Here is a 27,577-nt window from a genome sequence, read left to right on the forward strand (position 1 = left end):
TTAAGGCTCAAGTCTTTCCCTTTCCAATCATTGGTATCCATTTCATTTTCATGAAATAATTTATTCTTATCTCTGCTATTCCTGATGCCTTTTACATTGAAGCCCATTTGACTATCCAATGTTGGTCATACCACCAACTCCTTGTGAAGGAAAAATTGAGGGACTTACAAATAAGCCTCAGAGCAACTTGCACCCCAAAGGATTGGGACAGGCTGGTGACGTTAATTTTTTCTGACTCTTGCCTGCTGAACATTAGGCATAAGAAGCCTGAAAGATGACACCAAGGGTCTTAGTGCCCCAAATAGCACAAACAGATAGCATTTTAAGTTCCCATATGTATAATAAGGCATCCTCCAGGAATCTAGAAATATAAGGAATAAGATTGCTGTCTGAGAGTTAAACATTTAAAACAAACAGGTAGTGAATTTTTTCTATAAGAAAGAAAATGACTCCTTTGTTCATAAGACCAGACAGAGAAGGGTGCCTGGGTGGCTCAGTTGGTTAAGCTTCTGCCTTCAGGTCAGGTTATGATCCTGGGGTCCTGGGATTAAGCCCCACATTGGTCTCTCTGCTCATGGGGAGCCTGCTTCTCCCTCTTCTCCCTGCTTGTCTTCTCTCTCTCTCTCTCTCTCAAATAAATAAAATCTTTAAAAAAAAAAAAAGACCAGAGAACTTAGTGAAACTATTAACATATCAAAAGAAGATCTATATCAAGATGTGAGGATGACTAAAGCTATTTTGGAAGAGAGAGAGAGGGAAGAGAGAGAGAGGGAGAGATGCACGCATGGGTGAGGGGGCGGGGGAGAGGGGAAGAGAGAGGAGAGAGAGTCTGTCCAGTGATTTGATATATCTGGTCTCATGATCTGCCTATTATAGAGATAAAAACATGTTATTTCAACCTAATGCTGTTAAGCATCCAACTCATAAAACTAACTCACCTTGTTTTGATTCTGTGTTCACCAAGTTACTTTGTTTTTGCTATTTGGTTTCCTGAGTAGTTAGTGTATCTATAGAAGAGAATACCTGGACCAGTTGGCTAAGTGTATGAGTATTTTGGCATTTTGTTTCACTATAAGTAAGTAAGTAAGTAAATAAATAAATAAGTAGGTATTCTGGTTTCAGATATTAGACTTAGAGTTCAGTCAATTTAAGTCCAGCTCTGAGTAGTGGATTTTTAGAAAATTCGTTAAGGGCATGCCACTCTTTGAGGCTACTTTTGAAATAGTTGGCTGGTGACATACCCCTCAGATCATGGGTATAGTTGATCAAGCATATCTATTGAGCACAATGCCTTCAACCCTAAAGGAACAAAATGTAGCAAGAGAAACAAACTGTCTTTGAGGGATTAGACAAATCAACATTCAGCTCTTTTTTCACAGGACCAAAATGTGCTATATACAGGTAGTCTCCTTGTCACACCTCCACTCTTCCTTCTTCTTCCATGTTTTCTGCTCTCTCATTTCAGTTACTTTAGTCATTTCCATGGGCCAGACTCTCAATCCTATCTCCTTTTCCTTCTCTGAAAGTAGTTGTTAATGCAACCACCAATTTCCACGAAAGACCTCTAGTCAAAGGGCAAATATCAACACCAGGGATTTCTAGTTTTGCCTGTCACAGGAATTAGGGCTTTATGGGACTCAAGGGGGCCCAATTGCTTTTCTGAGGCAGGGTGTAAAGGTCTAGGCATGGGTCAAGATTCTGCAGTTGAGGGGCTTTTTTGGAGCAAAGAGGAAGGCTAGAGGCAATGAGAACCTCTGGGCAGCCTAGGATAACTCCCTTAGACTCTCCCTTCCAGTTATTGCTTTAGAGGGAGAATCATGTATGAGGGGTCAGATCAGTGAGAAGGATTCTTTCAAGACAAATGAATGCATACTGATTTCTTCCTATCTTGATTCTAGCAACATTAGTATCCCTACAGATGTTTTTAAAAAACTAAACAAATGGGGGAAAAATAAGAAAAGAAAGAAAAAGTTCCCAGGATAATGATAATTATTCAAGCATATCAGAAAACATGATCTTCTCAAAATAATAAAAGAAAACAAATTACATGTCAAAAATATGCCAGACATTAAAATTAGGTAATTTTTACCTGACTGCTGAAAATTGCCAATCTTCCTAAGCTCTCTGTCTATCAGAGTTTTTGTGTGTTTTTCTTTGGTCTTTATGTGTAAGATTGTAAAAGTGTAAAGGTCAAGCTGAAAGCCCAGGTGTCAAACCCAGGTGATGAATCTCAAGTGCAGTTGTGATGCTGGTTGTGGGGCACAGTGCTGACCCCTAGGCTTGGAGACTATAGTTTCATATTCTCATCATATGAGGTATTCTAGTCTTCACTGGCAAAATCTCAGAATCTTTTACTAATAAAGCAAAAGCTTCTGTGTCTTGGTTTATAAGTAATTGAAATAGCAAAACTGAATGGATGCTGCTCTTACAAATGTCACCATTCACTCAAAAGATAGGTTAGAGGGATGGAATGACATCAGAGTTTGGCTTCTGAAACTTACTGCCACTGTGAGCAACTGCCTATCCTCAGGAGGTCACCTAGACATAAAGTCATTTACTTGTGTCTCAAGCTCTGCCTCTGGGATGTGTGAGCTCCTGGGCAGGGAAGGCAGCTCTGAACTTAGAGGCAATTCTGAACGTGAGCTTGGGGGACAGATTGCCCAGCCTGTGAGCTCTCTCTCCTTCCTGAGATTACATTCCTCTGCCTACTGCATTTGCATGGTGGGTCTCTGGAACTACATCTTCATATATAGTCCAACTTCCCCTACTCTCCTCCCCTCCAAGACACAGGGGATGTTTGACTCAAGTTAGACAACAAAATCTCTTTCCTGGGAATTGGAGAATTTGAACTTAAGGAAGTAAACATTACAGTGTAGTCTAATACTGACATATGGATGAGAAAGAAAGAAGCCTGTTTCTTCTTTCTCTCAGAAAAAGGCAAGAATAAAGAAGCTTTGCAGAAAAGGGCAGACACAAGAAATGCAGAGACGATACTTCTTCAGATTCTCCAACTTTCCAGTTGCTAGCTTTCGTCTCATTAAGATCTATGTTTTTGCCTTTGGATTTAATGAGACACTTCTATATATCCTTATAATAAAATTCTCCTTTGGTTTAATGCTTGAATTAGTTACTTGTAGTACAAAGAATCTTAATTAATAAAAAAGAATAAACAGAAGATTACAGAGTATCAATGTTTTAGCCTTTCTCAGTAAAAGTCATTTGGCTTGAATTTAAGGGAAGTTTTTTTTTTTTAATATTTTCAATATTTTATCTTCAGGAAATTGGGGTCCATCTTAAAAGCAATATGTTCATTTGAAATGTTTCTTTGTTTTTTTGAGAAACTATTAATAACCCAAAGGGGCATAATCAATAATATGTCAGAATCAAGGAAATGCTATATATTACTGCAATATACTTAGTGTTCCTCTTTTTTATACTGACATTCCTGGATTTCCAGATTCTTAGACTGTAAGAAATGGCTGACCTACTTTGAGGACTTGTGTCAAAATGATTGTGCTCGTAGAATGGTTGGTTTCATTTCCCTAAGACATCTTATTTGACCTGGGCAAAGTTTTCTTGTATTATTTTCTTCTCTTAAAGTGAAGGCAATAAAAATGAAGACACCTGGCTTGGGAATCTTCACCCATCACTGGAGCCACTGCCACTTGGAAGGAGCCGGTTGTCTCCCTGGACCTGAGGTAAGGTTTCCCACTTAGTGATTCCCTTCTTACAGACTACACCTGCATTTTCATTTTTGCCTGCCCCATTGGATGGTAACAAAAATACTTGCGACTTTTCAGTGTTACTTACCTTAAAATTAAAAAAAAAATCAGGAAACTTCAAATATGATATTGTTTAACAAATACAATGACAATTCTTTGAAATCTGACTGCTTTGGTCCTTAAATAGATACCATTACCTTTCATTACTTAGAACTGCCTCTGAGGATGGTTTGCAATTTAAATACGTAAAACCACTAGAATGAGTAATAGGAAAATCAATCTTTATTCTCTCAGATTAAATAAACTTGCTCATGAAAAATACCTTATGTGGACACCAAAATGTAGCTAGAGCTGTTTTTCTGGAGGTCATTAGACAACAGTGGATAAATCTTTTAAAGTAGGTGATTTCTTTTTGTGGGAAGGCTGATCCATGGGAGCCTAGAAATTCTTGAGTTCATATCCACATTCCACTTCAAAGTGTTTCAGTGGGGAGATGGTGGGCTTTGGAAGCAGAGAGGCTTTTTATGAAGCTTGGCTTCTGTAATAGCTGGCTGTATGTTTTCACACAACTCACTTAACCTCTGAACTTCGGATTTCTCAGCTGTGGCATGGTGGTAATATTACTCATTTTCCGGGATGCTTATAGAGATTAGAGAAAGTGAGAAAAACTGACCAGGGTACCACCTGTCCTGCAATGTATCTCCTCAAAATCGATATCCTATGGATGGGTCTGTGTGGTGGGACCTAAACCACAGGTCTAATCCCTGACAGCAAAGGATATTAGGATTAGATTTTTAAAAAATTCTATGTTGAGAAGGTAGGATTCACAATGTGGAGAATTATCAAAAGATTTTGGCAGCCAAAGATACATGTCCACTCTAATATCTTAGGTATGTTAGAAGCATCTTACTCCTATCTCATCAAGCTGTCAGGGCCGATCCTTGTAATCACAGTAATGGCCACAGTCATCAAGATTCCCAGGGTCTATTTTCATCATGTTGCCACCTAAATTAGCAAGACATAAATTGAAAATATAGCTCATGTTTTACCTTTTTAATGATTTATGAAGGTCTTTTCATATTATTTCCCTTTTTTCTCCTCACAAAAGCCTGGAAAATGGTCCTTATGAGCTTCATTCACGTATAAGGAAGTTGATCATCAATGAAAGTATATTTTGTTGAAGGTCATTCAGCTAATAATTGCTAGGTCTAAGGGTGCTATAGAGATTTTACCTAAATTGTTGTTTCTAACTCAAAATTTATAAATGGTTAAGAAAACAGACTTTTGGGTCTGATCCTTGTGGGTTCAGATCCTAGCACTGCTATTTATGTCTGCCACTTAGCCTGCTTGAGCTCAAGTTTTCTCATCTGTGATTGATGGTAGCATCTACCCTGTAAGATTATTATGATGATTAGATAAGATACCATAACTGGAGCACTTAGTGCAGTGTCATGGTAGGAAGTGAGTGACTCCTGTGTGATATCATTTCTGTCATCAGGATAATCATCATTTGTATTCTACCACACCACCTTGAGAGAGTTGTGCATGTATATCTCTCATATCCTCATGAATGTGTACTCCAAACAATCCTAGATAGAGGGAGAAAGCTTGTTAATAAAGTGCTCAGGCAGACAGGACTGTAACTCTATTTACTGACTTTTAAATTACTGCCATTTTAAAGTTGTAAGCAGTTTTTTTTTTCTCTAGGAGGGAATATTTATTCACTCTTGAGCAGATTCATTTGGTTGTGGAAAAGGCCACCAAGTGACTCCTTGAAGGTATTTAGATATGTGGTAAAACTCCACTCTATTTGTGTGTCTCTACCAATTTACAAGGTTTCCAAGGAAACTTTGAGTTCTGATGGGACTTGGGCAAAAGCCCTCCTAGGTTAGAGCTCCAGAAATGTTGTCATAAACTGTAAGAAGAAATTGTCCTAAGAAAGGGAGAAATGTGAATGCACAGTCCCAAGTCAACACCAGGGCTGTGACTGTTGGTGAGTGAATTCCTGGGTATAGTTCCTGGGTCATGATGGAAACTATGCTCCAGGATATAGTTTGCACCAGGGAAAAGATGGGTGAGATGAGATAACTAGGAATATAATAACTGAAATTCCAGGTTGAGTTTGAGTGGGGGCATCCATGGTTGAACCTGATAGTGGGGCCTAAGGAGCCACTACAGGGAATGGTGCTGGGGCCATCAGATTTGAGAACCTCTTTGATTTGGGTGATGACATAGTATTCTAGTAACAATAGTGGCAGTGGAAGCAAACGGGTAAGGCTTCCAATTCCCAAGTTTTTCTAGTGCCAGTTTTAATGAACAAAGCTTTTGTTTCCTACTAGTGCCTTCCTGGTTTGGTAATAGTGTCAACATAGGCGGTAAATAAGTCATTTCTTTGGTTTGATTAGACCCTTACCTTCATTCTTACAGCAGGAGAATCCAGACAGAATCTGAGGACTGAGTAAGCTTATTTGGGAATTCTGGTCACATGGAGAAGGGATCTCTTTGTATGAGTGTAGAAAACTTAGATTTTCTGCTAATCTGGATATGTGGGGATTCAATGGCACTGTAATTTGTATATGAAAGAAAAATGTAGTTTTTTTGTTTTGAGCCCACTCTGGTAAAGTCTGGGTTACATATATAAATAGTGATTATGACTGTGCTTGGGAAACAATCAAGTGCTATTGATATTGAAGATGGTGGTATATCAAAAACCAAGGAAAGTTCTCAGACTCATACTAAACAGTGAAAGTGATGATTTTTAGCACACACAAGCTAAGTGCCACTTGGAATTCAGAAAGTGGCTAAACTGTCTTTTAAGGTTCAGCTGCCAAATGGAAGGCTCACAAGAGGGAAAGAACCACATTGCCCTAACTCTGCATTTCTGGGGTAGCCCACAGTTTGAGGGGTCTGCTGAAAGAGCATGGACTCTATAGTCAATTGTAAATGAATTCTAACCTTTCTGAGCCCCACATAACCTTTCTTAGTCCCATTTGCAAAATGGGAATAAATATCCCCTGCCCTTTTTTTTTTTAGGGAGAGAAAAAGTGGAGGGAGAGACGGGGGGGCAAAGGAGAAGGAGGGGCAGAGGGAGGGGGAGAGAGAGAATCCTAAGCAGATACCATGTTCAGTATTGAGCCTGATGTAGGGTTAAATCCCATGACCCTGAGACTGTGACCTGAGCTGAAATCAAGAGTCAGACACTAAACCAACTGAGCACCCCAGGTGCCCCTAAACATACCTCTTATGGCCCTGGTGTGGTATAACACAGGAAGGGGGTCTAGTATGGTATCTAGCACATGCTGATTTCTTTCATCCCTTTCCCCTTTACTGTGGTCAGTAAGTGCGAGGGAAAGAGGTAGGACTAGAGGCCAGTGAACCCTTTCTTCATGCCACTGGCAGACCTCTGACAGACTTTTCTGTTGATAATTTGATAGTTTTCCCCAACTTCTACAAATGTAACTACTCCTTTGGGGATTGTATCCCTTGAAAATTGCTAGTGGAATTTTGGTGATTTGGACTAATTTACTGGTGTGTTATAGGACAAAGTTAATGGGATCATGGGCTCCATTTCCACACTGACAGTTTGCTTGTCATAAAACAAAAATCTGTTTCAGGCCATTGTCTGCCTTCTTCATTCTTGACAGCTGTGGGCCTACAGTCAGTTGGTGAGGGCACTGCAGTGAACTTGCTGCATGCAGTGAAATTGCATTTATCTTGAAAGGGAGGCTGGGGAACAGTGAGGCTGCATAGTGAGGCCAGGCATGGGGCAGCCTGCCATTACCAAGGGACTAAGTGAACCATGACAGACCCTCCAAACCTGTCATTAAATGCCAGTCCGGGAGGAGGGTTATTTTTCAGTTCCATTTTATAAAAGAAAAAGCTGAAGCTCAATGTGGTTAAATGACCTGTTGAAGAAAATCAGGAGCAGAAATAGATAAAATTCCATGGCTTTGGAATCAGAGAGTTATGTACAAGGCAAGAGCCCAAGGCCACACCTCCCTCTTTTCCATTAAGGCAGACTCTTTCACTGCTAAATTTGTCTTGCTTCTTTAGACTTGCACCGAAATTAATAAAGGTCTACTTTCCTAATTGCACAATCAAAATAAATTATGTCCACAAATTAGAAGTCAAGGAAATTGCATGTGCATTTTGGGTGCTCTGATAATGTCCTGTAGTAAATTGTTTTCATATAAATTGCATGCTTAATTAATCGCTTTCAAAAATGCCCATGTATTTTCCTGCAAATACATCTCTGCCTGCAATTCATAAAATACAAAGACAAATTAAATGCTGATCCCCACATAAAAGTGTCGCCCTTGGTGTATCCTGGCTGCGCTCAGTCATTCTGCCCTCTTTCCAGGGAATGCAATAAACCTGGTGAGCCTCTTCCTTTCTGAGTTGCCCCTGGGTATCTGATTCAACATATTTGAGGTCTCTCTTAAATTACAGCCAGACAAGGCAATAAAGTTAATGTGTGCTCCATAACAGGTTGTGCAGAAAATCTGGCTGGCTCAGGTGACTCCTGAGACCTCTCTCGGGCTGAAAGACAGCTCAAGACAGTGAGCTTTGGGAAAGCTAGCCACGCTAAAAACAAAAATAAATACAATGCTCCCCAACATTCAAAATAAAAAAAACTTTCTAGAAAAATGCATGCATTATTTTGATGAAATTACAGAAAAGTATGAAAAAAAGTTGCCTTCCATAATCCCAACACCCAGATATAATCATAGATCATCATGTCCTCTTTGAACAGAATACTAAATGTTAGAAAAATGAAAATGATCATTGGCCGATTTAGTTGATTTGTTTAGGAAATTATTTTTAGTGATGAGTTTGGGCTTGTGCAATTTTCATTAGTTAGAGAATATGTCCTCTATTTCCAACTCCCACATACAGTATGCCTCAGTAGGCAAAAGTTAATGTTTAGAAACGACCCTAGTGTGGTTTGCCTGCTGCAAATCCTTCTGCTCTGATTTCTAGAAAGGAATTGTGCTAACTAACAGAAAGTGAAGGGAACGCTTTGCTAGATATTAGAATTTATTTGCCAAAAAGAATTCAGTGCCCGAAAGCTTTGTTTTAAAAAATATTTCCACCCATGTTTTTGATACAGGAGCCCTTCCTCTGGCTTCCCCTTCAAGTGACTGCTCACCTAGTATTATCTGAGGGGAGAGGTGACCCAGCAGAGCCACCCTCATCAGCCAGCACAGCTTGCCTTGAGCTGATAATTCTTGCTGCTGGAACTTAAGGGCTTGTCTTTGGAAAGCAAAGAAAACACAAGTTAGAAGGTGCTGAGATGGTCCAGTTTGTAGGGTGTTTGGGCTTAATGTGATTATTTATTCCTATGGAGTCATGACTTGTTCGGTGAAATTGTAATGGAAGAGTCAAAATGAGGATGGAAATCCATTTGAAGTGTTATTTCCAGTGATCGCCAAAAACAACAATCAAAACAAAACTGAATACCCTCCACTGATGTATTTTTGTAGATGTTGTGAACTTAGCTTTGCTTCTGGCTCCAGTGCTAATTCTGGATGCACCATGGGAAACTTGGCTTTTATAGGGACCAGTTCCTCCCTCAAAAAGCAGCATCTGAACTGTTGTTTAGAGTTAAGAAGCAGCCATCCCCACACACCAAGCCAATGACTGTACTGAGAACTGTGGTTGACTCAAGCACCTATGGAGGCAGAGGTCCTTTCAGGCTCTACTAAGGTCTGAAAGGGAAGTTGTTTTAAAGTTGATTCTGCTGTGGGCTCTACAAATGTACCAAAGTGAGGAAAAAGGTGACCAGAGGAAATTCGAGATCAAATTATATATAACTCTCATTCCTTCTCATTCTTGCATAACAGAAAAAGAACAAAATGAAGCGCCAAATCATTAACTATTACCTCAATAAATTATTTTGTCATAAAATGTTAAAGAGTATAAATATTTATTCATTTGAGATTTATGCACGTGGCATGTGCCTGAGCATGTGAGTACACATACATGTTGAATAGAGTATTGATTCTTAAAAAATTTTAAATTGAAGTATAGTCAACACACAGAGCTACATTAGCTTCAGGTATATAGTGATTTGACAACTCTATATGCTCACATGTGTAGCTACTATCTGTCACCAGGAGTGTTAATTCTTTTTTTTTTTTTTTTTTTTTTTTAGGAGTGTTAATTCTTGATAAGCTTATGAAATTAGCAAAGTTTATATTGGGTATTTTTCTAAACCATCTTTTTTTGGTCATTCTTTGTCTTTCTTGGCCTGTTAAGCCCCATATTCCCATTTCCTTCTCCAACCATCCCATCGAAGCTTGTTTTTTGTTTGATGTCAGTGAGTATCCAGTAGATGAAATGGGTGTTGAATGCAAATATGCTCTTCTTTGGAAATTTAAAATCTGTAAGCATGATGTTTTACAATTATTCTGTGTAAAATATCTAGCACAGAAGCACACTAATGCCCATATAAATCCAGTGGTTTCCAACTTGGTAATGTTGGTCCTTCTTACAGTCTGGACCCTCAGGCCTCGTAAGGGTAAAATGATGAAATTTTCTCTGAGGAGAGGTGATTCTCTTTCCACTCTCCCTTTCTTAGGGTGTCTCCTTGAAAACATAATAGGCTCAATAAGAGGCCTGACCTTTCGATTTTACAATGCAAATCATGGGCCTTCTGACCTTTGGAACTGTAAATACATACCTCTGAAATTACTCCCTCCAGAGACGTACAGGAGAAAATGACAAGGTGCATCCATTTATCTCTCAAGCAGAGAGGAGAAATTGTCATTGTTTTTTCCATTCCATTCACTGTATAAATTTGTGTGAAATTCTATCTGTACTCTGTAGTCACTTTTGTCCTATTTTACATGTGTGTAAATCTGATAATGCCTACTTTTTAATAATTGCACTTATTCTCTTTTATATTAATATGGATGAGTCTTTTGTTGGCAGGATTATTTTACTTCCCCAAAAGCCTACAGCAGCTTCTAAGTATAGCTATGCCTGTGGGCTTCTGGGTACTTCTTTAGAAAAGAGATGTTTGAGTGTGGAATGATTAATATTACATGCATTCAGATGGTGATATAGCTGGAAATACATCCCTGTGGTTGCCCATGACTGCTGGCAGGCTCTTACATTTTGGAAGGAGTGAATATGCTTAGGATTTATAGACGTTCTAAAGAGAACCAGTGCTTTAGAAAGAGGAGTTTCAATTACTTTTGGTGCATTGTAGGTACTCAGTAAGCATTTGTCGAATGGATGAATGTGGTGAGTGTGAGGTAGGTTTACTAGAGGTCTGTCTTTTCAAGGTAGTGAGGGACCTCTTGGGACAAGGGCATTGGTGTGATGAGCTTGGCTTTGTTGTAACCCAGTCTTGGTTGTCAGAGGAAAGGGATTTTCCAGGTAAAGTGTGAAGGCTGCCAACTCAAATCTCTCTCTCTGTGGCCCAATTTCAGGAATTCATTTCTGGTTCAATAGAGATAATTTATGTGGGTAAAATATGACAAACTTACTCCACTAAAAACATCACAAAGCAGAAGAGCAGGAGAGAGTCTGTTTTCTGGCTCCTCTTGAGTAGGTTTCACGTAGCAGAGAGGTAAGCGTCATCTTTCCCTTCAGTCTCTGTGGGCCAATGCTTAGCACATTGAGGGCTCTGGTATGGTGCCAGAGGTGACATAGCTGCCTGGTAGGAGGACCCTGATTTGTGAGCACATATGAAAACTTCCCTGGGACTCCTAGAGATATATGGGACACTAAGGGATTATTGCATAGAAGACTCTGGTCCTGTAGCAACAAGTGAAGTCTATGTGATTTGAGTTGTCATTGTCACAGTAACTATTATCATACTTTCAGATGGATAAGTCCAAGGTGAATTTGTATTTTAAAAATAAATATCACATTCTTCCATTACTCTCTTTAGACAGGAAACCTTAGCACTTGAACTCAGATTCCCTTGTATCTGTTTAAACTGCAATAACAAGATAAAAATTCAGGTTTTCTCAATCCCAAGCCTGTTATGAGCACAACAATGCAGTCTGCCTGGTGCTAATGAAAAATAATATTCTGTATACCCTTTTCCTTAGACTTTTAAATTTCACTGTTTTTAGTAGAGACAAAGGAATATGATTTCACCATGATTCTTTAACACCTGCTTCCAAACCAGGATTTCAAGGCAGCTAGTTCATGGCCTTTACCTCTATCTCTCCCGCTCCTCCTCCCCACTTCCATCCCTTGTTAAAATTTTTAACTCCACCGCCAGACACCATATGAAACTGAGCTCCATGCATCTGTTTTTTGTCATCCCAGTTGACAGTATATTTTCAGAACTCTGGAATTTCTGCTGTTGCTTAATCTTATTTCTGGGAGCAGAATCTATGAAGCTAGAGCAGGAAGCAAAGTCTGTACAGTTTTCTCTGGGATTCTGTCCTAAATTTTGCCTCTTGGAGGGGTGGGGGCAGCTGTCAGTTTAGGTCTGTCAGACTATGTACAGGGTTCCCTGGAAATTCCAGCAATAATGGGACAATGACTTGTTAGGTCTCTGACAGTGGTTGAGAGTGGAGGGTTGGGTGGAACCTACGAAGAAGGTGTCTGGTTTGAGTGAGTCCCAGTTTTGGAACAGGATATAGAAAATCAGAACCAGACAATAGTGGAAATGCAGGAAGCATGGCACAAGTGTAAAATTAATTGCAGGAGTTTACTCAGTTGTGTAAGTCAGCTTTCTGAGACCCGTAAATTATTGCTCAGAGAACGCAGAAGAGAAGGCAAATTATTATCAGGCAGGCATATAGCTCTTCAGACACATAATCAATTTAAATAGGATTTTCTGAACAATATACAGTACTGTCCTTCATTCTCCAAGAGGGTGTTTCTTACTGGGAGTGGGAGTAGGTGTAGGGTGAAACGCATAGGCTTCAGTGCCACAAGATCCACAAGTGTCATGAGTATGCTGATTCATGGCAAAATCTTAATGTTTTCTGGCCTTGGCTTCCTGTTCTACAAGATGGGATTAAAAACCACCATATTATCTATCTCCCTGGATTGCCGTGAGGAGCAAATACATTCCCATGTGAAAGAGTCATATGGTAGCCAAATAGCTGATCTGCCAGACCTGATCGGCTTCTACCCAGCTCTCCACTCTCAACCACCTTTAGAGGCCTAAGAAATCCTGGTTCCATGATTACCAGGAAGTTCCAGGGAACCTGGTACATGACAGCCTGAGACTTGACAATTGCTCCCACTCTTGTGCAAAGCAAAATTTAGGACAGGATCGCAGAGGGTTCATAGACTTTGTTTCTTGCTCTAGTTTCATAGATTCTGTTCCTGGATGTCAGCTTAAACAACAGTAAAAATAGTAAAACGCTGCCCTGAAGGTGGTTCTGTGACATGTTGTGCTCATGGATAGAGCCCAAATAGTACCCAGATGCCACCTCTACTCTTTCTTTCCCAAGTGGAAGAGATTCTACTCACTTGAGATATCAGTTGCTTCTTGAAGAACTTGGTACCTTTGGTGGCTTTGCCTCTTTCAGGCCTTTGACCAAATGCAAAATAATTTTGTGGTAGATGTCAACTTTTCATTAAATAAATTGTCCATGAAGTTCCTTAATGGTCAGGTTCACTCTACTCCTCAAAGCCTGTTTCCTCATCTGTAAATGGGTGGTATAATGACCATATGGCAGGCTTACTGGAAGCATTAAGTGAGGAGATGCCTGGCCTGTCAGTATGTTCCACAAGTATTAGTTTCAGTTTGAATCTCTATGTAACTTTTTTCCCCTCAGCATTAAATTTTCGTTATGCTTTATTTTCAGTAGTTAATGAGTGTTTGTGACTCCTTATGTCTGTAGCTAAAAGCTAGATTATAGATTAGTTGTGATAAATACTACTTACCCTAGATTTTCTGCTACAGTGATTTCTCCTTTCAGTATTATCTCTTTGTTCTACATCTTTTGTTCTTTTTATCCTTGTTTTAATGATTCTATTGTATGTGCCATGGGGTTTGTTTTTTCCTTAGAAGCAACACAAACTTTAATGGAACCAGGGACATAAAAGTACTAAATAAAATGAAGGAAAAAAACGAAGGACAGAAAGGAAGGAGGGAGAGGAAGAAAGGAAGGAAGGAGAGAAGGAGGGAAGGAAGGAAGATAGACTGATCTTTTTGGCTCCCTGTGGTCCTGAACTCTTTTTTTGTGAATATTTTTCAGCGAATGTTTATAATTGAAATCAGCTGCTGGGCTTCTTGACAGCTGCCTCTGCCTCCATGTGTGGCTGTTTCCATGGACAGTTTGTTGGAAGGTGGGCTTTCAGGTCTCATCAATAGGGTTGCCCCTTTCCTTTTACCTTGAGCTCCTTTCTTTCAGCCAAGCAGGCTGCTCCATCAGTTGTTTTGTTGGCAGTCTTGCCCCATGCTTGTCCAGCCTGGCAACTCCAAGCTAAGTTTAGCAATGTCCCCATCTCCCTATCCCCACATACTGTTTGTTGATAGGGGGACTGATTGATACAAAATTAGGCTTGATTAAAGACTTAAGTGTAGATTAATATATGAGATCAGACATTCCCTGCTGAAGGTAAATCACCCTCTTTAGCAAAAAGTTATCTATTATCTTGTTCTTAAGGTGGGATATCTGTTCTTGACAGAGGGACAGGAACAACTGTTTGGCTTTACTGTAAGCTCGTGAACTCAGAGAGAGAGCCTTCTCAAACTCAACATAAGGTGAATGTGAAAGGAAAGGTTAATGCCCTTTTCCTTATATGATACATAACTCATTCTACAGTTTGTAAATGCTATAATCATTTCTCCTATTTTTTTTCAGTGTAAATATTGAATGGATGGGTCTTGGCAGGAAGAGGGAACCAGGGTGGCAGATTTTCCTGGCTGCCAGTATCAGGCATCTTAATGATGGAAAATGGATTAAGGAGAAAGCATATCAATACACAAATGCTGAGTCTTATATAGAAACTGAAGCAAGTTGCCAGAGTGCCCTGGGTTGCGTACTCTTGGAGCAGAGCAGCCAAGCCCTGAGGGGCCTCCTAAAGGAAGAGTCAGAAATAGAAGCAGACACACTTGCTGTCAGAAGGCACAGAGTTCTCTGGGGAATGTTGAAAGCGTCAGGGCGACCTATATTTTCCATTTTGTTTCAGGTCTTCTGGTAAGGGTCTTGGAATTCTTGTCCTAAATCTACTTGTCATTTGATTGTAAATGGGCAGGGGTGGAGTGGTGGGGATGAATGTATGTGTGTGTGTGTAGACAGTGATTTGTGTTCTAATGTCCTTAGTGACTGTTAATGTTTCACATTCTTCATTTTGCCTTTAGGATACTATGTGTTTGCAGGAAGACCATAACTATCCAAGGACCATCCTCATTAATCTCCCTATCAAAATATGGCTAGCAGGAAGTACCACCTACAAAGCACATAGCATCTTAAAGGCAAAATGAAGAATGTGAAACATAACAGCCGTTAGGGAAGTAGAGCACACAAATCTCCCTCTGTCACATACACACACATTCATTGCCTCAACCCCACCCTTCTGCCTATTTATAATTAAATGGCAAGCAGATTTAGGATAAGAATTTCAAGAGCCTTATCAGAAGACCTTAAACAGAATGAGGAAAAAGTTATTATATAATCACATAATTTATATAATATATAAATATAAATAGTGTATTATATATACATGCACATGTATAGTTTGTACACAGTAGCTGTTATTGTTAAAGTTAGAGTCTATTTAAATGTATTATTTCATTGTGAAATAAAAAGATGGTGGCTGGCATAGTGAGTTGAGCTTGATTACAGCAAGTCCTGCCTATTTTTCTACTTGTGGGTTCTTCCATGATTAACCTCACTAGTTGCCATATTATGCTCTCAGAGTAGATTCATCAACTGTCCATTACACATTACCACATACAGGTGCACACACACATACACTTAGCCAGTCACATTATCACCTGCTCATTCATGCCAGAAATTCCTTTAATAAGACACAAAACCTGAAGGGACTATGCATTAGCTTCTGTCTACCTAGTGTGACTGTGTGAAATAAGATTTCCTGAGAGCAGTTTCTAAGGGAGAGATGGCATTGGGCGTTTGAGTAGTAATAATGCCTTTCATTTGAATAGCATTTTATAATGTGCAGAATATGTTCACATATCTCAGTTATCCTTACCTGCTAAGATTGGGTCTTTTTGGAGGTTCCTCCCATCTTCCACTAGATTCCATCCTGGAAGCCCCCCTGGAGCTTAGTTGTTTTTATTCCGTAAAGCTGCTGTAAGACTTTAGCCTTTGTCCATCTGTTGGGTATTTCTTCTTTCTAATACAGGCTACTAAAGAAGCCTTCACAGTGACCCTCTCCACTAAAATCATGGTGAAGGCTCCATCCCTCTCCCAAGACTTAGATCACAAAGTCAGTGCATGTAGACCTGTTAGGAAGAGGTAGAGGGATTACTTTCTCAGTTTTTAAAAATGCCTTTTGGAGAAACCAATGTAAGATAAGAATTATCTCAATAGATTTTCCTACCACAACCCTGAACAGGTAGATGCAGTCTTTTGTGAGCAGTTCTCTCAAGTTAAATCATAATGTCAGAGGATAGCAACTATGGCTTTATAAGGTTGGACTACAAGAAGCAAAGGTATCCATATCGCCTGAATTATTTAGGCTCAGAAGGCAACTCTGCAAGCTCCATTGCTGGTCTTTATACACACACACTACCTGAGAGAGTGCAAACTAGGTTTCTCAAGACTGAGGCCTCTATTTCTAAATGTCATTTAGATTGCATCATATGGATAGAGTGAGGGACTTCATATTAATTTTTAATTGAACTTATTTGCCTCCCAAACTTGCTTCTTTATGCTGGTTTATCATGGTCCATGGCATTGCTATCTACTCAAGCAATTGATAAAACTACAGCATCACCTCTGCCATTTTGCTTTTGTTCCAAATATCCCTTGAAAACCCAATTTAATCTTCTCCATGAAGTTTTCCACAAGCACAAGACTTTTTTATTCTTCTATTAACATATTTGTTAACAAGTCCACTATATATGTCTTGATTTCTCTTTCCCTATTGTCTTCCTTCCACTTGAGGTCCTTTGGTGCAAGTCTTAATGCCTTTTTCACTTTTGTATTCTTCTGCCACCAAGTACCTAACACAGTGTCCTATACATAGCCTGGGCTCATGAAGTTTTCTGCTGTTCTAGCAGCAGGTGTTAAGATAAATAAAATAACTTAAGCTGTTCTCATTGTTATCTTGACAGCACTCTGAAATGGCTTTCTTTGACAATCTAGCCTCTCGAAATGGAATGCTTTCTATAGAGTTTAGATTGCAGGGTACCCCCATGATGCCCTGTGCTCCATGTTTATACTGCCTTCTCCCTGCTGTATAGGTCTCTCACTTTCTTCCCAATGGTTGTGAAATTTACAACAAAGGGAGGAGAGAGACAGGAAGGCCATGATTTGTCGGTTGTTGCTCTCATACATTGATTCCCTGAAATGTGTTGTAGGGCTTCTTGTGTTACCTTACAGGAGATGGCTTCCACTACATGCCACCTCCCTGGATAAACTGTTTGCCCTCTTGTAGACACAGGTTTTAAAGAATCATATTGTAGATTCTTAAAGGTATTTATACAAGATGGCCTCCTAGATCCTCAAGATCCTGTTAAATGTGCCACTTTTGAGCTCAACTCAGCTGGGAAATCTTTTCTTTTGTACAAACTTGGGAAAAAATCAATATAAATAGCTGTGAGATACTGAAATGAATCCCCACTCACCTCTGCTGTTTCTTTACATGTCATCTGATTCCTCCTGAAATAAAAATGGTTTTTGCTTTCACGAATATTTTACAACACCAGCTACAGTGGGAACAATTATTTTTCTCTTGGAAGAAAGTAAATGATAATCTCTGAGTTATTCAGATAATGAAGGTGAAAACTTAGTTTCTGGAAGACCTAAGGGTTGTGTGGTTTGGGTTAAAGGATCCCCTGGTGGGTATCTATGGTGACATCTTTCCACCCTCCTGGAATGTGAGTCATGGACTTCTCACAAAATAATGAGACTGTGTAAGCACTGACCTCTAAGACAGCTCATTGGAAAAAAAAAATCCCTCTTCACAGAATGTTTATAAAGAGACTATTTGGCTGTTAAGCAAATACAGTATTTAATAGGCCCAGAGTGATCTGCTTACATGGGAACCTATAATAATCAGAAAAAGACCATAGCAGAACATTAAGAAATTAATATGTGGCTTAGACAAGCAATGATCCTTGAAGAGAAAAACAGTTTGTGGAAGTCAAAACAAATGCCACCTGCCACAGTGACTCTAGGGGAAGATCTAGAGTATGGTCTCTTCTGGAGTAAAAGCAGTTTTCTAGTACCTTGAACAGCCAGCTGAGGTGGAACACTGGAAGAAGGAGTCAGCTCTTTGGTTGTTCCCTGGGTAGTCATCTCGTAAATCAATGGAAATGACATTGTACAAGTTTTAGCAGCTGGTGTTTTTATGCCACCCAGCACATTCCCAGTTCTGTGGCACCCTCTAGATTTACATGGAACCTCAGAGGACCTGTGAGAACCACATTACTCATTTAGTGTACTTACACTGTGTCAACCTCAGCATCCATGTGCTTAATGTACATCACTTTGTCCAATGGAAGGTATACATATCTATAATCTCCATTTTATAGATAAGAAAATGGGAGCCCACAGAGGATAAGAGACTTGTCTAAGGTCTCATAGCTCTTCAATGGTGGAATTAAGACTCAAACATTGGTTCTTTTTAGTTAAAAGCCACTGAATTAGAGCTCTCACTATATGGTGAGCAGAGAAAGGTCAGAGTTGCTGGATAAGTAACTTCATATGAACAAGTCATTGTGATGGTACAGACATGCTAGTGAGATTGAAGAGCATCATCTTTGGTGATCTCCAGGGACAACAGCCTTTCTGAGTTGACGTGAATTTTCCTGACCCTTGCCACTACCACAGTGACATAGAACAGCAGATAGTTGAGTATTTGTTGATTTGAGATGTTTGCCTTCTAAACGAACTTCCATATGACAAAATTCCCACATGAAACAGCAAATTTACAATATATTATGTAATTGCATTCTAGGACAAAATAATTGTGAGGGGAAAAAACTAACATATAATTTTTCCCAGGTGTGACATTCTTCCGTTAATTTGTTCAGGTCACAGACTTTGTTTTGCAAATGGAGATAATGGGTGATGGGGAAAAAAATTAAACTGGTTTTCCCAATAAAGCTTGAAAAGAATGTTTGAGAAGAGACAAGTATAGATGGTCTGGAGCTTGGTAGGGATGGAGAGAGCAGATTTGGAACAGCTGTGATGATGAGTGCTTGGGTGGGGTGTGGAGAAGAAAAGAGAATCCTTTAGACATCAGTTATATCATGGTCATCTAAGCTTTTCTAGAATTGATTTTTGCTTCTCTTGGATGTGGCACTCCTAGGAATTGCCTGTGAGGCATCCAGGTAGTGGTTATTTAAACTAGGTTATTAGAAATGCTATCCTCACCTGTACACAGCCCTTTGTAACTTAGTAAGCATTATCACCCTCGATTCTCACAATAATACTAGGATGTCAGGAGGAGCAATACAAGCAAGTTCATTTCACAGAGGGGTTCATGGAAGTTTTAGAGACATTCCTGCAATCAAAGCCTTTTAAGAAGCCAGGCCAGTACAAGAGCCCAATTCTCTGATACCTCTGCTAATGGGCTCCTCTGAAGGCTTCCTTTAAGAATACAAAAGCAAAAGGCCATATTGGGTCAGTTCAGTGGTTCACCCCACCAAATATTTCATTTGAACAGTCTGGACCCAGGGATATTTTGCAAAGGAGTATGGCAGCTGCCTCTGTAATATCAAAAGTTGAGAGTGCATCCAGACACCTCAAACCTCTTCAACAACCAGTAAGATATTGGGCATCACAAATTTTCCAAACCCTTCTTGAACCTATTTTCATTCTTGGCTTGTTCAAGTCTTTGGGAGTAACAAGTTCCACATGTTTACCACCTGCTGTGTGAAGAAGTACTTCCTTTGGTTATTATTTTAAATGACTGCTTTCCAGGCTTAAGTGCTCCAGTACCCAAATACCTTTCCCAAGCAGTTATAGTCCCCAGGATGCAATGTCTGTCTGGCTCACAGCGCTTGGCATGCACGCTTCTGCTGCTGTTGAGGTACACGTGGTAGTTTTATTTGCAGTATCACAGCATGAGGAAGTGTGTGCCCATGGGCTTGCTTTTGGGGTACAAATACTGCCTATATCCTGGAGTAAAAGTTGGAATGTGACTTTCCCCACAGTGCCCTGACAACTTGAAAATGTTAAAGAAAGATCATATTATGAAACTTTTCCCTTTTCTGTGACTATGTCCTTCTGAAAACCTTCACTGTTCTAAGGAATTCCATGCTACTCCAAATGAAATAACTACAAAATCATACTTGTGTGAATGTGCTATTCCGGTTTGAATCCTTTCTAGCAACTGACCTTGCTAATGTGAACATGTTCATATGGTTAAGATTAATGAGTCAATTATTTTTATACAAGCTATCCCTCATGTAGGCTGTTTTCCTTGACTTGACTATGTTAATTAATAAAAAGCATTCAATCCTCCTTCCATTGCAGTTTGTGGTTAATCAGGCGCAATTATCAATAAGGTTATGGTGAATGTCTGTGTGCTCAGGCACCTCTAATGAAAATAAGATATATTTGGCTATGAAGAGAAGTACTTAAAGTTTCTCTTCAGTGAGTGCTTCCAGAAGGAAATAAGGCTATGGATCTTGGAAGGCACAGGCTGCCATTATAAATATAGTTGTGTTTTTAATTAAATAAATACTGAAACGAATGTGATTGAATATGAGATAATCCATTCATGTGGATATTATTTCATGTCATGCCTTAAATTAATACTTCCTAGGGCTTGGCTTGGCTCTTGCTAGTTGAAGAGTGGAGTGTGCAATAAATACATAAATACACAAAGGCTTGCATGCTCGCATCTACCTGCACCAGAGCTGTGAAGTGACAACATAGCTTTAGGAAAGTCCAAGATAAAATTTCAGAGTTGCAGAGAAATTTGGGTAGCAATTACTTATGTCATCAAAGATTTCCTTGCTCTGTGGGTGGTTGTAAAGAAGTAAATTTACATAAAGCAGTTTGCTTAGTGACTGGCATATAGTAAGCAGTTAGAATATTAATCATATTTATTGTTATTACCAATGTGGGTTTTTTTTTTTTTTTGGCTTCACAAAAAGTCATTTTTCACAGTTTAGGAGGCTGGGAAGTCCAAAATCAAGGTGTTGTCCAATTTGCTTCCTGGTGGTTTGCAGATGGCCATCTTCTCCTTATATCCTCCCATGGTGGAAAGAGAGATCATCTTGTTTATGTCTCTTTTACAAGGGCACTAATCCCATTCATGATAGCTCTATCCTCATGACCTCCCAAAAGCCTCACCTCCAATAATATCCGATGGAGGATTAGGACTTCAACATATGAATTTCGTGGGGATACAAAAATTTAGTTCATTACACAATTATTACCAATGTTCCCTCTTACCACTTTTAATATATGATTTGATTATCATATCATTTGTGAGGACAAACTCATATGTGTCTTAAAAGGGGACACAACTCTTATATGAAATGAAACATGCTTGAAGATGGTTTATTTTTAAGATGAGATAGTTGAAACAAGCGTTTCAAGACCCTATTGTGGTTGGTAGATATCAAGCCTTTAAAAAAGTAGTAAGTTGAATTGATAAATTTCTGGACTTGTGTGTTTTAGGATGGACAGGTGAACTTAGTGAGTGATTAGTTTGGCTTCATTTATAGATTAAAATACTATGGATTTTAAAATGTCATTAGCTTTTGAGACTGAGGATATTTGCAAATACTGAATTGTTATTTAGAGGAGAGATATTTCTTTAAAGCTGTTTTTATATACATATAGAATGAATGGCTGTTACTAAATTTTTACTCCTGTCTGCTGCCATTGAAATTATCTTAATTAAGGACAATGATTCATTGCCCAGGGAGAGGTAAGGCATGGTATGCTTGTGGAAACAAGACATTCGGTTCATCCTTCGGTGTAAATGACTGCTACTAGAACCTTTCCTAGTTGCCCTTCATGATGGGAGAGGGGGAGACAGAAGAAGGATATGAGAAGCTAAAGAAGAGTTTGGGAAGCTGAGGACAGACCTCACAAACTTAATAAGACCAGTTCATTATATCTCCAAGAGTGCAGGATTGCCAAAGAGGTTGAAAAGCTTCCTGTGACATCACTCATTCAGAAGGCATTTATTGAACACCTACTCTAGTCTAGCGTGTGTGCTGAGAGCTGGAGTTATAATAATAAAGCATTGGTAAAGTTCCTGCCTTTAAGGCCTTGCAGTTTATCAGAGGCGGATGGGACAGACGTCTAGGGAAATGCTGCATTAGGTAAAGCAGTGCCACATATAGTGGGACACAAGTAAAAGAATGGTTGATTTGACATGAGGTCGCAGTGGTGTATTACATCCAGCTTGTATCAGTTCATGAGAGCTGACTATGGATATCTCTTTCCAACTATGTGTTCAGTGCTGTCATGTAAGTAGCTTAAAGTCTACCTTAGAGGGAATAGTAACACTGCATCAGCTGGCAAATACTACAAATTAGGGTCCCCCCTCCACTACCTGCAGGGAGCTAGTTGTGAAACATTTATTAGCATGCTATTGCCTGGGGGTGTAGAAGGGATATATAAGGAGAGGTATTACAGAGAAAGGGATTATTGGGCTAAATCTTGTAGAGCAATTAGACAAATAGCCATTGTTGTATTTTTAGGAGAAGAGTTTGAGGAGGTTTTTTTTGAGGGGGATGGGGTAGGAAATTTTTTTTGAGAAAATAGGGGAAAATAGAACTTGTATCAGAAACATTTCTGATGATTATAAACTATAAAGTTTTATTGTTTTTAAAAAAACTTCTTTTGTTTTCATATTCTAACTTAAACTCTAGTTAGCATATTACAGTGCAATATTGTTTTCAGGAGTAGAATTCAGTGGTTCCTTACTTACATACAACACCCAGTTTTAATCATCAACCGATCCCCTGAGGTCAGATTCTAGGCTTTATTCATCTTTGTGTATATATACACATGCACAACCTTGCACATGATAAACAGGCAATAAATGTGTCTTGCATGAATGGAATACATGTTAATATTCCTTAAGCCTCCTCAATTATCCTATCTGGGTGGGCTCAACCATCTTCACTAACTATATGCCAAACACTGTGCTAGGCACTTTATATAATTTCATGTATCCATTTTAGAGAAGAAACTAAGGATTGGAAAGGTTAGGAAATTTGTTGAAGGTCATAGAGCTAACAGCAATAGAAGCAGTATTTAAACCTAAGTTTTTTGCTCCCAAACCCCACAGTTTTTTCAGCTGTCCCATATTTCCCTTCAACTCGGGGGCCATTTGTTACATGTGGATGACAGTAAGTACTTGGGGAGTGAGGGATCATCAGGGACTGTGGACGTGAAGTAGATGGTCTTTAGCTTAAGAATTACTGGTTTAGGGGATATTGCATCTCTGTATTTGACTCTGTTGGTGACATTTACGTTAGCACCTTGGCTGATCTATGATAACCTTTTCCATGGACTCCTAATCTGAAATGCAACTTGACACACTTATATAGTACACCAGAAGGCTGAAGAATGAGGTTTAGATTTCTTTTCCTATCCCACCTTCAATTCAGTTACCAAGAAAAGATCTTTTAGATCAAAACACTATATCTCCCCACCCGCAGAAAAGATGTCAGACAAAAATGTTGAGAGATAATTTTGGATGTGGTGCACTTGAATACTGCATGCAAGGACCAAATATGACAGATATAAGGTTTAGGATTATCTATAAGTCAAAAATGGAATACTAAATTTTGGTACATCAACAGCTTGCTTCATGCTACTTAGCCATCTTATGACCTCCGAGTTAGACTGTACACTATTTTTATTTCCATTTTTCAGACTAGGAAATTAACTCTTACTCTTTAAATCATAACTTGAAGTGACTCACTCACCACTTATGTGTATTGCATTAAAAATTCTCATAATGGTGGAAAAGAATACAGAAGAAAACCTGCACAGAGTTGCATTTTGCAAGTGAGGGATTAGAAGCTGAAGAAGGGATAGGCTTAGTATTAGATATTTCCATATTATAAAAATTTGTAGGGTATAGGGACCATGTGAGTAATTTCTGGATAACCAGTAGTTAAGGGAGCAGCAATTGGGTCCCCTTATATTACCCTGCACTAATAGAGTTCTTGGTTGGAAACCATCCAAGATTACTTTGTTTAAATTAAAGAGACGAGGAGCTTCTGGAGGCAAAGGCTTATGGAATCCAGACAGGTTGGACAACAGGTTCAGGTAGTAATCAAGGGACACACGGAATGGCTGAAGCACTATTATGGGAGGATCCTGCAAAGGATACTTGTTTGCCAGCTGGGGACTCTCTAGTGCTGCTAGCACTATAGTCAGTGGATACTCATCATGCTGATGGATTATGTCTCCCTCAGACACTTGCTTCCCTGTTTCTGGATCCTCTAATCCACCACAGCCACCATGTTTCAGATCCTCTAATCCACCACAGCTACCATGAAAAATCTCTGACTGATTCCACACTCTTATTCATCTATGCATACATATGTGCATTCATTCAGTTTTTTAACTTTTCTTCTGAAGATCTATGGGAGATGGCGTGGGAGCATCTGCTTGGTGTTATCAAGTCACACAGCTGCATTCTAGCTTCCTGGGAGGATAGAGCAGAATTATCTTTCTCTGATTTCCCCAAGAGGAATTGAACTCTGTCTCCTACCAATTCTGTGATTCATCCAAATAGGTGTGGAGTTTAGATGCTGGGCAGTCCTAAATGAGTGATGTTTCCTCTACATATCCTCATTTTTGCATAGAAATGTGCCTAAGAGAAGCTGAGACAGCCTTGTTTATATGGAACACTGTTCAAACAAAGCATGCTGTTATACTAATAGCAATGAGTCTAATTATGACACATTTATTTCTCTAAATCCACAGCCCTCCTGAACCTATTATGTACACAAAGTGAATTTGTGCACGCTCTGGATTTATCTGATTCAAGCGAGGATGCTCACATGCAGGCTAACTTCTTTCTCACTGTGTGGCTTTGCAATTCAGAAGATGTAAAGAGGTTTTCCCTGGCTTTCAGCCTCCCTATCTATTTTGATCATGGAGGTTAATAATGCTGAAAAGCACTCAGAGTATATAAGACTGCTGAGGAAATGAGAGTTCTATGTTTTATGGCTGGGACATGACTGGTAATGTATCTACCAAGAAAGTTGCCATTCAGAATTCAGCAATGAATATTGGATTCTATCATTACTCCACCACTTCTCCCTTCCCCCATCCCACCCCACCCCAATTCCTTGGTTCCCACTCGGAAAGGGAGCATTCAGAGCCCAGCTCTGAGCATCCTGGGGGCTTCTGTCTTTATAGGGCTCTGCCAGTGTTGCACCGTGGCTTACTATCCTGGTTGAACATTGGAATCACCATGAATTATTAAAAGTCCTCATGCTCAGGTGTCCCCCTAAACCAATCATATTCGAATATCTGGAGAAAAACCCAGTTGTCAGTATTTTTTAAAGCTCCCCAGGTAGTTCCAATGGGCATGAAAGATTGAAAATCACTGTGTAGCACAAGCCCCTAATGTCTACATGAACCAGACTGACTTCAGAACGAATACCAGGCTGTAGAAATGGAGACACCCTCCACACTCAGTGCCTACTCCACCTACCCCCACTTTTTAACAGGATTGAAATGGCCATTCCTGAAATAAGTACTATGCAGCAGGACAACAAACATGGATTGCATTCCAGTTTTCTAACTGATGTGGTCCTGGGCAGGTCACTTTAGCACTCTGGTCTTCAGCTTCCTTGCCTGTGGTAATTTCTGCCTCACAGTTATTTGAGGGAGGATTATATAAGAAACTTCACTTCAATTTCTTAATATAGTACCTGATACACACTAAGAGTTTAATAAATCCTAGGTAGCTTTATTATTGTATAGAACTTAAAGTTTTCTTTTTTTTTTTAATTTTAATCTTTTTTTTTTAATTTTTATTTATTTATGATAGTCACACAGAGAGAGATAGAGAGAGGCAGAGACACAGGCAGAGGGAGAAGCAGGCTCCATGCACCGGGAGCCTGACGTGGGATTCGATCCCGGTCTCCAGGATCGCGCCCTGGGCCAAAGGCAGGCGCTAAACCACTGCGCCACCCAGGGATCCCGAACTTAAAGTTTTCAGAGCATTCTCATATCTGCTATTTCCCTAGAATTTAAGCATCATCCTTTGTAATAAACTAATCTGGAATTTACAGCACCATTTTAGAGATAAAGACACTGTGATTCAGAAGTGTGAGTGAATTGCTCATGTTCATTCAAGTGGCATCATGATAGTAGGACTAGGACTTCACTGCAGGTGCTAAGTCCCAGATCAGCATTTTTTTGTTACCCTAAGTTTTCTTGCAGAGGGGGGTCAAATGACAAGGGGAGACAGGATAACATGGAATAAGTGAGATAGGGGAGTGTCTGTTGACTGTAGATGGCAGGAGAAGAGACAGATACAGGGAAGCTCCTATACCTTGGATTTAATTTCCACATGTTGACATTATAGTGACTATAGAATTTATTCAAGAAACTCCTTGATATGTCTCATGCTTCACTGTTGGAACATTATAGGGTTTGAGAGTTGAGTGGGGAATAGTAGAAAGCTGTTGTACCCCACCTCTAGGAACAGAACAGGGGTGAGAGAGTAGCTAAAAAGTCCATTATGTTACTTTGAGTCACTACTATCTGATGTGTGTGTGAGTGTGTGTGTGTGTGTGTGTGTGTGTGATAGTCTTATATAAGCTTAAGAAAAGAGAGGAGAAGAAAAGATAGGAAGTCTAGGGACAGTTGTCAGAGTAGCTAAAAATTCAGCTCTCAGAATCAGTTAGAGCTAGATGACCTATCAGTTATGCCTTGAGAAAATTACCTAATAGCTTTGACACTTGGTGTGCTCATCTGTAACTTGGGGTAATAATGATACTTAGCTCAAAACATTTTATGAAAAATTAAATGAGTGAAATATGTTAAGTACTTGGTCTAGTATAAGATGCACAGTTGGCTCTCAATAAATGTTGGTATAATCAATCAATACCAATCCATCAATCAATTAGGGTTTGGAATTCTAAATCTGGGAACTTGGACATCAGTCCCTGTTCTCATATTTTTAGATCTCAATGTTAGATTGACCTGTATCTCCATCAGTTTCTCCATCCATGTGATGGTAAAAATTTACCATTGTTAAAAATCATTTCACTTATCTTCTCCTTAAGTGCCACTTGAGAAGAGAAAAGTTAGCATGAAGTTGTCTTTGTAGGAGGAAGGAAGATCTAGAGAGTTTTTAGATTTATTATTTAAGCACAAATTCCATAGCCTTAAAATGGCCTGAGGCTAGTCATTATTTTTATAGTTAAAAGTTTTTCTTCAGTTTGGTGTCCCATCTATTTAGTTGAAAAGCATACTTTTAACAAATATATGTGATATTTATGGAAGGGTGTAAGGTCATATTGACATACTGATAATTTCTCAGCTTTCCAGATCTGTTGTTTTATTTGCCCTGTTACAATGTCTCTTGGCCTGTGGCTCTTTCACAAAGTGTGCTAATGGCAGACAGCACTCTATGGGATGCACAACATCTTTTGTATCAGTTTGCATGTTAGACAGTGGTCAGAGCATTCTGAGAGAAAAAGAGACAGCTGACAGTGAATTATGAGCCACCTCCATGTGAAGGGTTATTTTGAGAGGGAGACTGGGAGTCAGGTGTGCTATGGATAAGGC

The 27,577-nt window shown here is 39.4% G+C and overlaps 1 long non-coding RNA gene across 2 annotated transcripts in view; it reads left to right on the forward strand.

Annotated features, from left to right (window-relative positions):
* The first annotated feature begins 3,598 nt into the window (after positions 1–3,598).
* Positions 3,599–27,577, forward strand: part of LOC144321634 (uncharacterized) — a 61,035-nt gene continuing 37,056 nt past the window's right edge. The window contains exon 1 of one of the 2 annotated variants that reach the window (XR_013387230.1): positions 3,599–3,698. This is a non-coding gene — a long non-coding RNA (uncharacterized LOC144321634). The remainder of the gene's footprint in view (positions 3,699–27,577) is intronic. The other variant, XR_013387229.1, reaches the window with a different exon arrangement.

Source organism: Canis aureus, chromosome 10, assembly GCF_053574225.1.
Source record: "Canis aureus isolate CA01 chromosome 10, VMU_Caureus_v.1.0, whole genome shotgun sequence".
Classification (NCBI taxonomy): Eukaryota; Metazoa; Chordata; class Mammalia; order Carnivora; family Canidae; genus Canis; species Canis aureus.